Source organism: Lissotriton helveticus, chromosome 4_1 (genome assembly GCF_964261635.1).
Source record: "Lissotriton helveticus chromosome 4_1, aLisHel1.1, whole genome shotgun sequence".
Lineage (NCBI taxonomy): Eukaryota > Metazoa > Chordata > Amphibia > Caudata > Salamandridae > Lissotriton > Lissotriton helveticus.
This window is the reverse complement of record NC_136063.1, coordinates 1,517,840,506-1,517,858,279: the sequence shown is the minus strand read 5'-3', so window position 1 is coordinate 1,517,858,279 and position 17,774 is coordinate 1,517,840,506. Positions and strand designations below refer to the sequence as shown.

Genomic DNA, 17,774 nt, shown 5'->3' with positions numbered 1-17,774 from the left:
TTAGTAAGTCTGCAATTTGTACATAATATAATGAGAATGGTTTTGGGGGGAACCTAGAATAATCTGCTTTCATTTTAAGGGCATAGATAAGATAAGCTGACAGACTAACAGGCAAACATTCATATTAAGTCTGTTAACTGGCAGTGTACAATAAGGCAAGGTACCATTCAATATGAAATGAAAGGAGGCTATGAGCCAGACCAAGATGCACAACAAAGGGATAATAGAGAAAAATGAGGGTTCATTACATGGATCTCCCCCGTATTAGGTGTGTGCAACCTAAGCATCTGAAGGATGTTCTGTTTACATAGCTATGCACCAACGTATCTGTTGTTTTAGAAGGTACCGCACTCCACACCTGCTTCTTCTCATGCCATATAAACATCAGGGGCCCTATGACACATAGGGCACACATTCCCTGTTTGCACCACAGCGCACCTTCAAACAGGTTTGCTGTGTGCAAACAGGGAAAGGGCACCCTATTAGGTTGAAACCTGTGCTGCCCTGGGGGAAGTATATTCAAGTGAAATACGGAGCGGCTTTGAAGCAGCAATTCCATGTTTCAGTGTGCAGGAGGCATCTGCCTGCACTTTAAAGAGAGGAGAGAGATCCTCTTGCAGGCGGGTGCAGTGAGTGACTGCACCCACCTGAAAGGTTATGCCTGGGGGTTCAATGGGACCCCATGACCCCTTCCAGATGGCTGCCATCAAGGGGGGGGGGATATACTCACAGTACACCACCTTTTTGTGCCACACTGTCAGTGCGCCTCCTGACAGCTTCTTTACCTTTGCATCTGAATCCATAATACGGCAGGGGTGCTGAGGCATTGAGATTGCCCCCTTTGTTTATGGCCAATCTCCCATGCAAATAAGAGAACGCCCTCTTGAGATAGCGCTGGTGCTATATGTGCACCAGCACTATCTGTAAAGGACCGCACAAGCGCCTGCCGCTCCTTCTATAATACTAAAGTGCACCAGAGGTGCACAAAGCAGGCGCAAACACTCTTTGCGCCCCCAGGGCACTTCTATAATATGGCCACTGCACTCTTTAATGACATCTTCAAAACCTTTTAGTATACTACATCTTCCACATTCCCACATTGTGGCTGTAAGATACACAATTTTAAGATATTTACCCACGTGGCACCATCTGGGCATATTTCCTCTCCAGACATCGAAAGGATCCCAGACTAGAGAAATAAAAAGAAGAATGACTGAGATAGATGTCCATGTTGTCATTTCTAACAGGCAATGTGGCAGTGGCTGTACGGAGGCCGATGCCCGCATGCAATCCAGAACAGTTCTGCAGATCATGGTCATGGGAGTACACAGACTTCTCTTCCTTACCAAATGTATGATATCAGTCTATAGTTATGGATGGATAGTCAAGTTATCCAGAGGTGGATTACATGTAGACTTCAGCCGTGAGGATAGTTCCTCTTAGCAGGACAAAAATGTGACTAGGAGAGTTGCAGTCTGACAGAGGTCACCATTACAAGGCAAGGAGTTCAACTCATATGTCAAATGTCTGGGCTGGCTGCAATTAAATGAAGAACTAGAATAATATATAAGGATCAACAACGTTCTGTGAATAGTGCATAGGATTCCACAGAAAAATGAGATGTAGTCTTTCAGTGCATGATGGTGTATCGAAATACCCTCCAGTCCTCAAATGATAGTGCCCCAGCATTGGTCATGTTTGGCTCCCAGTTTCATTTAACATAGCAGCACATAAATCCTGGCAACAGTGGCGGCTCCTCCGCTAAGCCTGAGGAGCATCGCCCCGCTGCTTGGCAGCAGTGAAGTAAAGGAAAAATAAAATTATAATAACTTGATGTTATTATCGTTTTATTTTGTCCTGCTGCTGCAGCTTGGCGGCGAGGAACTGGGCTGCTCTCCTCTCAGGGCAGGGGGAGGAATGATGAGCACACTCTGTAATTGCACATAAAATATTTGTCCGGCCGTCTCTTGCCAGCCAAACATTCATGCGCACTCTGCATGTTTGCCACCCAGGCTTGATTGCAAAACATTCCCAAACTCCCACTGCTTGTCTGAGCGCTGAACCATGGTGATCAGACCAATCATAACATTGTACTGCAGCATTATGATTGGCTTAGGGGAGCCTGGGTGTGTTTCCTGTTCCAATCAGAGCAAGGGACTACGGAGGAGAGATGTGGTAAGGAAGCGGCTAGAAGGTACATTTTTTCTTTTTTTACACTACTTCACCCCCACCTAGCCACTTCAGATACGTGCCGGCCTCCACTGCTTGGCAACCTAATTTAACGCCGTCTCCCAGAATTCAAGAGTAATGCTGAAAGAGCAGTAGACCTGTAAGTAGAAAGAGAGAAAATTATACCCTTGAGGGATATTTTACTAGTACATAATAGGTAATTAATATGGAATATGAACCTAGTCTTGAATTGATAAAGTTGTAAGGTTGGTTCAAAATAATCAGGTGGTAACCTGTAACACGTGTTTCTCTGAAAAGATGTAGCTCCCTCAGAAACAGTAATGAGGTAGATCATAGAGCTGATCGATCAGTCATCAAATAGACCAAGTCCATCCTCATGTTACTCACCCCCTTTCAAATCTTCGCAAATTTGTCTCTCAGAAACTTTACCGACATTCAACCAAACAACAGTGAGTTAGAAGAATAGGTTGCACTTCCCAAAGTTTGCAGGACTAACAAGAGACACCTGTGACTTTTGTTCTGAGCTGGCAATGCTCAGGCTGCAATTTACAACCTTAAGCTCTGCAGCAATCTAGACTCCAGTTCTAAATAAATTGGTCATGATCACGAAGTATTCTGTCAATCACAGTTCTATTTTATGCCAAAGCCCTGGTTTAAGAAGGTAGTTTGATGCTGTTTGAGCAGTATGTTATACCTAGGACAAATGATGTATGCTGGCTCAATTTGCATGTACCTGTGCTAGAGATTTTCCCCAGCATGCTGAGTGATGACTTATTATGTCTTTTAGGTAATCAAACTTTGTGGTTCACTGCTAAGGCAGAGCACAGCTAGTTTAACACTGAACTAAGAGAGCAGTGTCATTTGTACGTTTTTCGGAACAGCTCTGAATTGTCTTGGTGTTCGAGGGGAATAAAACTATTCAACGATTCCAAGGCTGTCACAGGCCAGAGAATTCCACGTTGGAGTTCACTTCTGAATCATCCCTACCCTCTGCGCTGCTCAAATGAAACATTCCAATCAGCAACAGAGCTCAGCTATTTTTGAGGTGTTGTTTCTGCACATACAGCACTGCAATCAATACTCCTAGAGTGAGCTTCATGTTTGCACATTATGGGGTGGCTTCTTTATCTATTTCCCGTTTTTGTTCCTATTTCAATGGCCTTGCTCCCTATTCTTGTATTCGTTCCACCTCTGGACCATATTTGTGAATTAGCGCTCTCAGGGAGTATATGGCCTGCTTCTTTCTCTTTCTCACTCTCTCTTTGCCCTCTCCTTACCTGACTGAGTGCACATTTGACCTCTTTTCCTCACTTCAGCAAACCCCCATCTCTTTCTCTGTGCACCCCAGTCATCTTTTTCCACTTTCGTCTGCCATCGAGCACTGCTGCGGCCCAGTCTCAATCAATCAATAAATCAGAGGATTTGTAAAGAGCGCTACTTACCTTTGAGGGTCTCAAGGCGCAGAGGGGTGGGGGGGGGGGAGCCGCTACTGCTTGAAGAGCCAGGTCTTGAGGAGCCATCTGAAGGTGAGCAGGTCTTGTCTCTGCCCGTAGATGGGTGGGAAGGGTGTACCAGGTCTTGGCGGCGAGGGAGGAGAAGGATCTGCCGCCGGAGGTCGTTTGTTGGATGCGCGGGACAGTGGCGAGGGCGAGGCTGGCGGAGTGGAGCTGGCGGGTGGGAGTGTAGAAGTTGAGTCTGTTGTTTAGGTAGGCTGGTCCGGTGTTGTGGAGTGCCTTGTGTGCGTTGGTGTGGAGCTTGAAGGTGATCTTCTTGTTGATGGGTGCCAGTGCAGGTCTCTTAGGTGGGAGGAGATGTGGCTGCAACGGGGGATGTTAAGGATCAGTCGGGCTGAGGCGTTCTGGATGCGTTATAGTCATCTTAGGTGTTTGGCCGGGATTCCTGAGTAGAGTGCATTTCCGTAGTCTCACACTCTCTCTTCCCTCCCGTATTTTTCTCTCCTGTCTCAGCCACCCATTGGTTTTGCCAATGCTGGATGCTTTCAAAATTGTGCTGACATTAACAAAGCAAATAGTGGCTGACAGTCTCTTTGTAAGTGTATTTTTTATACATCCAAGCTGGTCAACTGATTGCTTGATGCAAGATGGCGCAACATGGTGTGGCGCAAGGTGGCAACCATATCTGAAGTGTTATTTATATGCTTCCAAGGTGGCTGCCATATTGTGTGACACAGCATGACATAAAGCAGTGGCTATCTTGGAAGTGTATTTTCATCCTTCCATGATGGCAGCCATGCTACATGATGCAATGTTACAGCCATCTTGGTTTTGTACAAGATAATGTTCCAAAATGCCCAAAAATATTTTCTGTTATTTCAGGATGGCTGTAAAGTTATGACATGATGGCCATCTTGGAATTATAGAAGATGGTTGCCCACTGCTATTGAATTTGACAGTGAGAGATACACATATCTCCCTATACTTATTCACCACTAATCCTCTTTGGATTCCGGAGTAGCATGTTACTTGTTGAAAAAGTGCTTTGACGCCTCATCAGGGTTAGTAAGTGATATATAAATACAATTACAATTACAATTTAGTACGCATGTAAGCAATGGCAAAGCTGGACCTATTGACTTTGCTATTTTTTTTTTTTGTTGGTAACTACTGTGGCATAGCTAGGGCTTTTGATGCCAGGCGATACCTCAATGTGCCGCAGCCCAGTGCCGGTAAGGGAGGGGGGATGGGGTGCTGGTGAACAACCACGCCAAGCAGGGTGGCTACGGGCGACAGGCGACAATGAGCGTGGGGGTTTGTTTAGCAGCACCAAAGACCGAAGAGGGAGATTAACCAAGAAAATAAAAAAAAACTCAACCTGCGCTCTGGCTTGCCGCTGCCCCTAATAACTGACGCCAGGGGCGGACTGCACCTCCAATCTACGCCACTGAGTAACTGTTCCCCTCAGATGCCTACTGTTACCATTGAAGGTGTGCTACATTAGGTCACCTTTACAGAGTCATTGCAGCTTCAGTATACGTCCTCTACATAGCTCCAAACAGCTATTGTGCCTATTAGGAGATCAAAGATTTTAAATGCGGCTCGCTACCACCAGGTCGGACATGCTAATAATTGGCCATGCAAACATTATGCTTAATGACGTGCATAAAAAAGGAGCAGATAACATTTGCGTACATTGTTTGCCTTTTATTTTAACTGGTCACAAATAACACATACTGGTGCAAATGTTATTTGCGTTGCAGTAAGTTTGTAGAAGAGAATAAATAGGTTGATTGTGACAAGTTAAAAACGTCTCTGAACTGTCATCGCACAGTTGTTCCAAGACCCTTGACCAGAGAGTAGTCTCACAGCGGAGAATTTGCAAATCTTTCAAGAGATTATGTCAGGAAAGTCATTGGAATGTCTGCCTTTGCAGCATGCACTATGGAAGCACTAGGCATTTTGGGCAAGATAGACCTGTGCACTGTGTTCAGTTTTTCAGCCTTAGAAAAACATGACCGATGGAATAGATTGCACTCATCCTGCTGCCCTCTCCCACAACATTTGTGCATCACACAAATTGGGCTGGTGATATTTGGCAAAAGAGACATTTCCACTGAGAGATAAGTAGGAAATAACTTTTTGCATTAGTTGGTTCAGCGAAAAGTCAGTGCAAATATTCACTGGCACTGAATGAGCCTGTGACCTCCGGTCACAGGCTCATAGTGTGCCGGCGTATCGACGGAGAGAGCGGTGCACCTTTTCCTGAGATGTTGCCAGGTAGACCCAGTAGTAGCGGGTAACTACTTCCTATGAAACAGACAGATTAAGAATGGTTTCTGTCTTTGTATCCTTTTTGTTGCATCATTTACACTTATCTAGCAGCAGCATCATAGCTCCTGACGAAAGCCTGGCCTAAATCTAGGTTTATGGCTGACACATGTTGACCATTACTTTCTACTTCACCGTTGCGGTTTAAATCCATACCGCTGGTGCACTATTTTTAAAATTCTGGCAGGGGGCGTTTCTTAATAAAGTATAATTTTTATGCTCCTTTGCTAGTTTTAACTTCAGTATGCTCACTTTTTTTATTTTTTGCGCTGCGCCCTCATTCACACAGTTGTCTCTACATATGTGGATTTAGAATATCCTACTAGTTATTCAAAACATCCCTGAGCTCCTCCCTCTCAGAGAGGGGATTGTAGCCCCCCGAGGAACTAGGTTTTTCCTATGGGAGGAGAATCCCATATGATGAACCATGTCACCTCTGGTGAGTGAGGGATTTCGTCCTTAAAAGGGAAGTGCCCACAGTTAGTTCTGGGGCATGTAGTTTTTGGTTCTGTACTGTTCAGGAGGTTGTTGTTCACAAACTATTTTGTAGTGGTTTTCCACACTCTTAGATTCTAGCAATAGACCCAAGGATCTCGTACTGTTAGTAATCTATGGAATCCCACCTCTGATGTTAAAAACAGTGGGCCTTATTTATAAGCCCTTGCATCACTTTTGCCCCGCCGGTGCTTCACTTTTTGTGATGCACCAGAAGTGTAAAAAATGAGCCTTGTTGCTCCATATTTACAAAGTGATGCATATAGGTGGATGCGTCAATTTGTAAACCTCTGCGCCACATTATACCTGCCCTTCACCCCTCTCAAACGGGCTTCCACCCTGGTCAAGGGACAGAAACCGGCATGCTATCAGCAGTGGAGGAAACCAGGGAAATCCTGGATGCAGGAGGTACAGCTGCAATCATCCTCCTGGACCTAAGAGTGGCCTTTGACACGGTTAACCACCGTGTCCTGATCCACCGCCTTAGGGGGGGCAGGAGTGTCCGGAACAGCGTTAACATGGCTGCAATCCTTCTTAGAAGGAAGATCTTTTCTAGTCTTCCAAAACAACCTCACTTCACGAACCATGCCATTAGGGTGCGGAGTCCCACCCTCTTTAACGCATATGTGGCTCCACTAGTGGATATAGTAGCCCTATTTGGAATACATGTGGTTACCTACGCAGACGACACCCAATTGGTCGTAGTGCTGAGCCACCCCTGCCAACAAGCTAAGGGCCTCCAACCCTGCCTGGAGGAGGTAGTAAAGTGGATGAGTCCCTCCCACCTGAAACTCAACAGGGAGAAGACAGAACTCATGATCCCGGGTGACCAATTGAGCCTCTGAATAAATACCCTCTGGCCATCCTCGATGGGCTCATTGCCCTCCTCCAAAACAGAAAGAAAAAGTCTAGGAATATGGCTAGACCAGAACCTCTCCTTTAAAACCCAGGCAAGAAAGACAGCTGCCTTGTGCTACAGCCTTCTCAGAATTATTCGTAAGGTCCTCCCTCTTGGAGTGTCGTCTGAAAACCAAGTGATTGCTGAAAACCAAGTGATTGCTGAGTAGCATAAAATACTGGCAATAGCCAAAGTATAGAACTTAAGTAAGCATGTGGATAGCAGGAATCCTAGACTTTTTCTCGTGTAGTGCTAGAAGAGTAACTAGGGAGTAGCCAGAACATTGTAATACCCCCCCACTTTGATTTATCCGTTTAACGCAAGTGAGCAAGCCTGACCCACCCTAGAAGAGTAACCTTCACCCTTACATCCATCCATTCATGCTTTCAACCTACCATCCACTCATCCTTTCACCTTCCACCAATTTACCCAACCATCTATCCTATCGTCTCAACCATCCACCTGTGTAACCAAACATTCATCCAACCATCCTTTCATCGTTCTTCTGTTCATCCAACTGTCCTTTTAGTATTCTATCTTTACTTTCATTTATCCAAACGTTTCACCCATCAATCATCTCATTCACCCTTCCATTCATCCACCATTCACCCATTCACACATCTGTATATTCAACCATGCGCCCTTCAGACGATTCATATATCCTTTACCCATTCATCCATCTGTTCACCCGTAGATCATTTTATCCCTCTATCTAAATGTGCATGCATCATTCTGGCCTTACACCATTCTATCATTCCCTTGATTAACCCATCCTTTCACCTTTGCATACACCCATCGATCCTGTCACCCTTACATGGTCCTTTCACCCTTCCATCCAACCATCCTTTTGCCCTTTCTTCTTTCACATCCCTTCCTTTCACCTTTACTAGATGTCACTATTTCTTTCAACCTTTCTCCCTTTCAGCGATACTCTTAATTTCACCCATTCTTTCCTTCATATTTTCCTCTTTCTTTTCATAGTCGTTTCCATTCACCCTTTCTTATTACCTTCATTCTCTCCCTTTACCCACCTACCCATTTTCCCTCCCCTGCTTACTTTTCCACCATTACTTTTCTTTTTTTTTGGCATTTCATTTTCTTTCTCTGCCCTTCTCTCTCTTCCATTTTCATCAGTCCTCTTTCCTAGTCTCCTTCACTGTGCTTGGCTCCGCGCCACCACTCTGTCATGATTCTAGTTTAAATTGTAACTTATGAGCTTTTATCTGCTGATTTACTGGTCAAAGAATCCCATAAATAGCGCGGAAGCATTATTAAAACCCAGCTTACCAACCCAATGCGCCCAATACCAACACCTCTACCCAATTTAGCTGCTAAAATCGGGATTCACAACAAACCTACATCCTGCATTTCTCACCAGGTTCGTCAGAGACTGACAGTGCCAATCTTAACCAACACTGTACTTCACTAGGGTGGAAAGTGGAAACCAAGAAACACAAACTGCCCAGAAGATGAATAGAGAGAAAGAAAAAGACACCACTGGCACGCCAAGTCTGCGTTACAACGTTCTGTCCAAATTCAAATCAACTGAAGAAGGTGATCAACCAGAACTGGCACCTACTAAAAAACTTACACGAGAAATTTTCCAACAATCCCCTGTTAGCATTCAAAAAGGAAAGCAGCATTTCCAATTATATCGTAAGGGCGGCAATAAAACCAAATCCCAAACCCACATTAAGACAACTTATGGGATTGCCACCGGTTACAGGACGCCATAAATGTGGTACGTGTATATGCTGCGACTCCACTGTGGTAGGATCCCTCTTTTTACATGGGGGACATATTGGAAACACGAGTCATTTTCAAACTGTAAAACCAAATCTGTAGTATATGGGATAACTTGCCCGTGTGGCCTATTATATATATCGGTAAAACCAGCCAGGAAATCAGACAAGGAATTTGCCAGCACAATCATGAATTAGAAAAAAAGTCGAAAATGCGCCTTTGGTCAACCATTGGTCGAAACACGCACATACAGAACAGGACATGCGATGGACAATAATCTCCAAAATCGAGAGAGACCCCCGTGGTGGCGATCATGAGGCAAAATTGTCAAAACTTGAAGCCCTGTTAATTGTAAAATTTAACACCGCACTTTCAGGACTCAATGAAATTTCTGAATTATATCAATTGTAACTTTTTAACTATTGATGTACAAACTGCCCAATCCTTTGGGATATGTGTCATTAGCCAGACATCAGTATACCATCAAATAATGTCAAAGTTGACCGCATTTCACTTCACCATCCCCATTCAGACCTGAGGTTAACCTTAATTACCAACATCAGGTGTGAGTAAGAGCTCACACGTGAGCCAATCCCTGACAAGCGCAATTGTGGGCACACGGGCGCATAACTGAGGTCCCCCCACACTATAGTATAACGATGCCAGGAAGGGCTGCAACTATTTGGACACCTGTTTTTCGCGCACTCAACAATGTAGTTGGAGCACAGAATAAAGTTGTGATTGTTCCCTCCCGAGTACAGCAGCAAACAAGCCGAATCGCTATAGTAAATAAACAAAAAACAGAGAACAAATTTTCAACTACATTTGCCATAACCCTCGGGCAGAAGAATGCATCACGCCGCACCCATAAACAAGGAAGTGCTCCGTAACCGAGACGAGGTGTTCCGGAGTAAAGAAGAAGGTGATTCAGACTCCAGGACTCTGACGAAAGGGTAAGTGGACGCGAACGCCCGGACACTACTGCTTTGACTGGTGGAGGGTCATCCTAATTTTAGTACGGACAATCAAATGTGATTAGAATTCAACCAGAACATTGCACCATTCGCCCCCTTTTACATGCTCGTGCAATTGTAGCCAATAACCACGCGTTCAAGCCAGCTTGGGACGGACCCCCATTTTCGTTTCAGCTTACGGCGGACCGAAAACACGCTAAGCCTGACCCCCACGCGGATTGAACAAATACAGTGGGAGGTTAGACAGACTCTTTTGCTAACGGAGTGCTGTGATTATAAATCTTTAGAAAGGCGGTCCATAATAATACAACACCCCCCCCCCCCCCCCCGTTCTTTTAGGACACCAAAAGAAACATTACATGGGCTGGCCACATACGAAAAAGACCACCAGCTTAATATGCCACACACATCGTAAATCTAAGTGCGAGTACAACCTGAACAGTCAGAGAAACGACAATGGGTTTGGATTCATTTAGTTTCATATTTATTTGTATTCATTTTTTTCTTTGAAGTGCACAAATGAACAGGTCATTAAACGAATACATTTGATGCAAGGCACACTCACGTGAAAGGTAAGGAGGCAGACAAAAGGTGGGAGAGTTGTGAGGTTTAATTGGACACTTAGGAATAAGGTTGTGACGATATCCTTTTATTGGTTTTTTCATCAGGTTGGTCCTGAAGAGAACCTGTAGTTATAAGGTTCGAAACGCGTAGACCGTGGAATACCAAACAAATTGCCAATAACAACTGGTTCTGAAAGAGCTAAATTGATGTTATTGAAAACAATCAAATGTGTTAGATAAATAAGAAAAGAAATGTATATAGAATGTAATTATATGTTTCATTGAGTGCAATTGGGTTTGGTATGTTTGTGTGTGTGAATGTAAGGTTCTTTTGTAATTTTCTCTTTTTGTAAAATTGTAGATTCAGATGGTGCATGGCGTGTATATTCAGTGTGTCCCATTTAAATTGTATATATGTATGTTGTATAGAGATACAAATTTGTATTAGTCATTTGTTCTAATGGAATTGAAAAAAAATTCTCCCTGAAATTAATCAAATAAAAAAGCAATTAATAAGCTCGAAAATGGTTTGACGGTATACCCGCTCATTTTTCTTACAGGACTTAGTCACAAATAGATAGCAGTATGGGCTTTTGGTTTTGGTTGTTCAGAAGATGAATAGAGCAGAAAACCATCTGGAAAGATGGCTCCTTAGAGTCAGATCGAAATCAGAGTCCTATATTTTTTCACTTTTGATAAAAACAGTCTTTTGGGATTGACCTTATAATCAAAAGTTTCTCCAAGCATATACATTTTGGAAGGAAGCTATGCTGGACAACATTTAAACTCACTGTTGTAGTACTAAACTTGGACCCTATTAATGTCATGCACATTCTCAGTTTATTTAGTAAAATATACGTTTTGATTAATTTCTGTATTGTTTTTTTAATTTCCAAACAACATATTAATTATACAAAAGAGCAAGCGTCCGGCTATTGAGTATGTCAATTACAGTTATGGGGCGCACAAATGTGGTCTCTCAGTCCACTTGCCCATTAGACCACTGTATAAAAGTAACGTCTAGCAACCCATAACATTGATGTAATTCTGTTACTACCACTACAGTTATTCCTTGCTATCTTGTCCTATAATTACATTTTATACATATTCCGTGACATAACATGGGTTCGTCTCTGGGGAGGGTGGGGGGGGAGGGGTGGTTAGGGTGGGAAGGTTGGGAGGTAAGCTAAGGATGGTTAAAGTAGAATGAAGAGCATGCAGCAAGGGATATATATATATATTTATAAATATTCTTTCATATTCATACATACATTTTCACATGCAGCAGTCACTAGACCTTGATCTCGCCCGTTTTTATTGCCATGCAAATACATGTAGTTAAAGGTTGGGGTTGGAGCTATTCCCATGGAAACACTGTTCGGCTCGTAGATGGTAGAGGGTCTTGGCGTCTAATGCGTTTCTCTTATGTGGCCAGTCCGAAGAGTTCACTGGATCATTCGAAAAGTGTGTGAGGTGCACCAGTGTAAAATACAAATTTTTACCACCATTTAGGCTTTGGCCCCCAATTGCATCATTGTGCGGTAGCTTTGTCAGTGACTGATTTATCATGCAATGACGCCTTTTTGGTTGACTCTACAAAGGGCAGATACTAGTAGTGTATGCTAAACTGGTGCCCAGTAAGTCTGAAGTCGTGAGCAGCACCATAAAACGCGTGCAATGTTACATTCTTGAGAATTACATTTCCAGCAGCAGTCATCAGGAATCAGTTGTTCAGTCGTTCAGATGTAGTCTTTATGTGGACCAATACCAACTGTGCAGTATTTTTAAATATGTGCATTTAAGCCTGGATTGTCCAGTTTTCTCCTGTGTAGTTCAAGCTTAGGCGTTTTTGCCACCACTTTTCCATAGAGAGTGTTGCGGGTGCTGAATATAATCCCGAGCCCATCCCTCTATTATGTATCGGTAGTGTAAACGGTTTTGTATATGAGGGGCCCAACCCACTATGTAAGTAGTGCTGCAAATTCTGCACTGCCACTGTTGTGACTGTGGTAATCCTAATTCCGCACATAAATTCCAAAAATGTTTGGGTCCTTCATTACTTTTTTTTTTTTTTTTTGTAATCCTCATCTGCCCGACACACGTTCTTAGATACAAAGCGAAAAACCAGACCACCTCCCTGCCAATGGGAGCAGGCCCTATGAATTGAGCCGCAACACAACTAGGCAGATGTTATTACGAGTTGGTATGGAATTCAATGCATCTTGTTAACGTTTCTCCAAGCAACTAATTGCCTGACAGGCCAGTATGTATATATTGGAATCGGGGCAGACCACAAAACTGAGCCATGGAGTAAGTGGGCTTAATCATCGGATCTATGGGGAAAAAAAAAAAAATACCCCAAGAGGATGAAGGAGGCATCACTTCCAATCTGTCAAAAGCTTCCAAAATGTGAGGTTCTGGGCTCTACAAGATCTTGTCAAGTCAACCTTGGATGTTACATAAAGTGAGGTTAGCCAGGCAGAGTGAGTGGGGGGGGGGGGTGGTATCTACCCAGTGCATACATATCTGCCGTCTTGCCAATAAGATAGCGTAGAATAGAAAGGACCGCGCTACCCCTGTAATAGTCCGGTCATACCCAAAGATGACAAGTGATAAAGTTAAGGGAATATTAATGTTAGTAATTGAGTCTAAAGTGGTTTTGATTTCTTTCCAAAAAACGGATATATGGGGACATTCCCAAAACATATGTATATCAGAGGCTGCTAGCAGTTGGCATTTGTTACAGCATTTTCCTTCTTGATATTTAGATAAACGTAGAGGGGAAAGGTATGCCCGGTGTAGGGTAAACAAATGGTTTCGTCTAAGCCAGGCCGGATTAACTAGTTTATACAAAAGGGAAAAGTATTGTATCCACAGATCTTCATCTAATGCCACTGTTTCTCTACCCCATAGTTCCATTGGGAGATTGAAATCCCCATCTATCTCTTCCACTATGGACCAATACCAAAGGGCCACCTCCATGCCTCCTGTCTGCTTTTCAACTAAATTTTGTTCTAGGTGGCTAAGTCTCCCGATGTTAGGATCTTTCCTAATTGATTCTCTAGCCCAGCTCCTAATTTGTATATATTTAAATCTTGACAGGGTCGGCCCTACCTTCTCCCTGAGCTCCTCCCACTCTATCAAGGTGCCTCCAGATGTCAATTCGCCCCATCTTAAAAGCCCTGCTGTTATTAGGGGAGTTGCAAGAGAATCTTGCAAACACGGTGGAAGCCCAGGAGAGTCCCATATCTGTGCATAGTTAGAGTAGTATGCCAGCCCCACCCTGCGTTTAATTAGTACCCATGATTTCAATTGTGTTAACAAAATCTTCAACCTCACCTTTTTGAAATTTTTTCGATCTCCAAACTTAAATAGGAACCCATCTAGCGGGAGGTTTGACCCTACCAGCATTGCCTTGAATAATCTCCCATTTGAAGAAAGATCTGGTGTTTTCAAAAGCATTCTTGAGTGGGAAAGCTGGAATGCCCAAGAGTAATACTGCAAGTCTGGAAGGGCCAATCCACCTTTTTCCCTCCGCCTTCTTAATTTTTTCCAGGCCAATCTCGTAGCTTTATTGCCCCAAATAAAAGAATTTATGTCTTGCTGACATTTAAGAAGTTGCTTGGAGTCAAAAGCAAAGGGAATAGTGTTAAAAATGAAAGTCAGTTTCGGAAGGATGGACATTTTTATGATGTTAGTTTTCCAAAAAATTGAGAGTTGAAGGCCAGCCCAAGATCTGAATAGGGCCCTACATTCTCTGGACACCAAGTCTAAATTAACTTTTGCTAAAGTGTCTATGTCTTGCGTAATTTTAAGTCCGAGGTAGCGGATTGAGGATGCCACCCCAACGCCCGGATTAGCAATGTTCCAAGTCATTAGCTCGGTCTTCTCAGCATTGATATCATAGCCCGATAAGTTTCCGAATTCCTTAGCCTTTTCCACCACAATTGGAAAAGCATTTACTGGGTCGCTGGTGAAAATTACAATATCATCAGCGTAAAGCCCTACCTTCCTTTCCCATCCACCAAATTCAAATGAGGAAATTTTTGGGTCATCCCTAAAGGATTGTGAAAGTGGCTCGATATATATGTTAAAAAGTAAAGGGGACAGGGGACACCCCTGTCTTGTTCCCCTAGTAATCAGAAAGGGCTGTGTACATGAACCATTGACCATAATGCTTGCACTGGGATTAGCATATAAGAGGCCTATTGATCTCTGAAAGTTAGGTCCAAATGCAAATTTTTTCATGACCTCAGCTAAGTATGCCCAGTTTACTCGATCAAAAGCTTTTGTAGCATCGAGGGTCATAATGGCCAAAGGAAGTGAAAATTTTGAGGCTATGTCCACCGCCCCTATTAGATCATAGGTAAGGTCAGAGAGCTGTCTACCTTTTATAAAGCCCTTCTGGTTGGTGTGAATTATTGAGCCAACCTCACGTCCCAGCCTATTCGCCAACACGGCCGCAAAGAGCTTATAATCGCTATTTAAAAGCGAGATTGGCCTATAAGAGCCACATTTAGCTGGATCTTTCCCGGGTTTCGGGATCAAGACAATTGTTGCCTCCCCCCATGATTTCGGTGGAGTCACACCATTGACTAAAATGTCGTTAAAAAGTCTTGTAAGCACAGAGACAATTTCAGGTGCCAATACTCGATATAATTCACCGGGAAGTCCATCAGGGCCCGCTGCCTTACCCCGCTTCACTTTTTTAATAGTTTCATTCACTTCATCCTCTGAGATAGGCCTATCAAGACGATCCCTTTGTACTAAAGAAAGGGTGGGGAGAGCGGTCTTTTCCAACCATCTAATCTTTAATGTCGGTCGTCCGGGATCTCCTCCTTGTATATTTGCTGAAAATACTCCAGAAATGCTTCCCCAATGTCGCTAATAGAGGATCTTTCGTGGGTCTCCCCATCTACTCTGATGAGCTTTATGTATTTTTTAGCCTGGTCTGATTTAATTTTCCAGGCTAGGACCCTACCCGCGGATTCCCCATACTCAAAGTTGGAGAGCTTACTCACTTCCCATCTCCGTGCAACCCTCTCTTGAAGAATACTATCTAGCTCCTCTTTTAAAACTTTACGTTGCTCCTGCTCTTTGTTGGTCCCACATCTGGAGCCAGTACGTTGATCAAGCAGTGCAATTTCCCTTTCGATATTAGCGATCTTTGCCCTATATATTTTCCCTCGATATGAGGCCCTGTTGGTTATATGACCTCGCAAATAAGCCTTATATGCCTCCCATACTATACTTAGCTGGGTTGAATTTATGTTGGTGTCCATAAACATTTTTGTTTCTTGGATGAGAAGATCAGTTTCTTCAACCTCTAGAAGAATCGTACCGTCAAATGACCATGATGTATGCGGGGGTTGCTGAGCCAATTGAATGGAAAAAGAAATAGCAGCATGATCTGATAAGTGTGAGGGTATATATATTAAATCCTTTAGGGGATCTCTTAGTGAATAACTGAAAAGAGCATAATCGATTCTCGATTTATGATTATATTTATGATTATGATATGATACACCGAGTACATCGCCTGCTCTCTCTCTCCATGGATCCGCCAATCCGAGCGTTGACATGACGACCCCCAATACCCGCCTGGAGTTGTTATAGGTTAATGCCCTTGAGTTGGGGGATTTATCCAGTTTTGGATTGAGTACTAAATTAAAATCTCCCATCCAAATTATTGGACCTTGAGTTGTTAAGAGCTTGCTTTGAACTTTGTTCAAATATGAAGGGTCATCCTGATTGGGACCATAATAACCGACCAGATTGTAGGGTTTGCCCTCCAGACTTACGTTGACATAAAGCCACCTACCGCTAAAATCTTCTTCATAATTAAGAATCTGTGCTCTAACTTGCTTTTTAAAGATAATAAGGATGCCCCGGATATTCGCGTTGTGGTTGGTACAAATAAAACAATCTACCCATCTCGTTTTCCTCAACATGTCTTTCACTTCTTGTTGGAGAAGATGTGTTTCCTGTATGACAATGACCTGCGCAGGAGAGTCTCTCAAGTATTGTAATATTCTGTACCTCCTACTCTTAACACGCAGGCCATTGACATTCCAGGACAGAAATGTTATTCCCATCATATAATAATTTTACTCCGACTCTTTAGGGTTAAATATAAGAAGCAGCTCCCGAGGCAGATTAAGCAAACCTGAGGTGTGCCAAGTAAGGTGTATAAGTGTTGAATAGTGTCTGTCAAATGAGGATATTTTACAGTTATGGCCCTTCCCCCCCCCACCCCTCCCTGGAAAACCCCCCCTTACTTAATCTGGCCGTTGATGCCAGAATTGTCTCTCTGAGGAGTTCCCTCCCACCCAGCCAATTGCGGATGTTTGTTTGACATATGGACCGGCTTAACCATAATCGATACCCTTAATCGATGCCCCTAAGGGAGAATACTTCATGAAAAGAAACAGTTACTGAGGGTTTTAGCCTTCAAGGCAAGCAGGGATCTTAGGGGTTTCCTTTAATTTCTCCATATGTGTTTATTTATTTATTTATTTATTTACTTATATATTTTTTATTTTTATTTATATATATATATTTTATTTTAATTTATCTATTTTTTTTTTTCCTTCCTTTCCTTCTTTTTTCTTTCTTTCTTTTTATATTTGTTTTTCCTTTCCTTTTTTTTTTTCCTTCTTTCTATTCCCTTCCTCTTTTCTTTGATCTCTTCCTCCCCTTTCTCCCCTTTCTCCCCTTTTTATTTTCTTTCTTTATTTGAAACACCTTCCGTGAAATCTTCCTTTTTCCCTATAAACATCTCTTTTTTTTTTCCTTTCCCCTTTTCCCCTTTTCCTTCCCCCATGTCCTTAAGTGAATCTCTGCCGTGGTAAACTATCAGATAAAGTTAGTAGCGGGGTTATCCCGTATAAGGAGGGCAAAGTAGAATGATATAAAGTGGTTTAGAGAGCTAGGGTATCCTTATCTTTTAACTCTTCTTAAACCCCCTTGTCTACAGAACTACTACTCTATAGGGTACCAACGACTACACAGCTCCCTGTTGGTGGTCACTAATGGAAGCCAATAAATCGTCTGCCTCCGAAGGGGAATGGATGTTGTGCATTTTATTATTATACATAACCCTAAGGAAGGCTGGGAACCTCATCTG

General features: G+C 43.1%; 1 protein-coding gene across 5 annotated transcripts in view; it reads left to right on the top strand.

Annotated features, from left to right (window-relative positions):
• LOC144829208 (aromatic-L-amino-acid decarboxylase-like) overlaps positions 1-17,774 on the top strand; it is an 833,710-nt gene that overhangs the window by 91,108 nt on the left and 724,828 nt on the right. The window contains exon 1 of one of the 5 annotated variants that reach the window (XM_078688112.1): positions 10,017-10,064. The exons of the other annotated variants lie outside the window; for them this stretch is intronic. The gene's annotated coding sequence lies outside the window, so the exon portion shown is untranslated. Of the gene's footprint in view, positions 1-10,016; positions 10,065-17,774 lie in introns of those variants that run through there. 5 annotated transcript variants of the gene reach the window in all.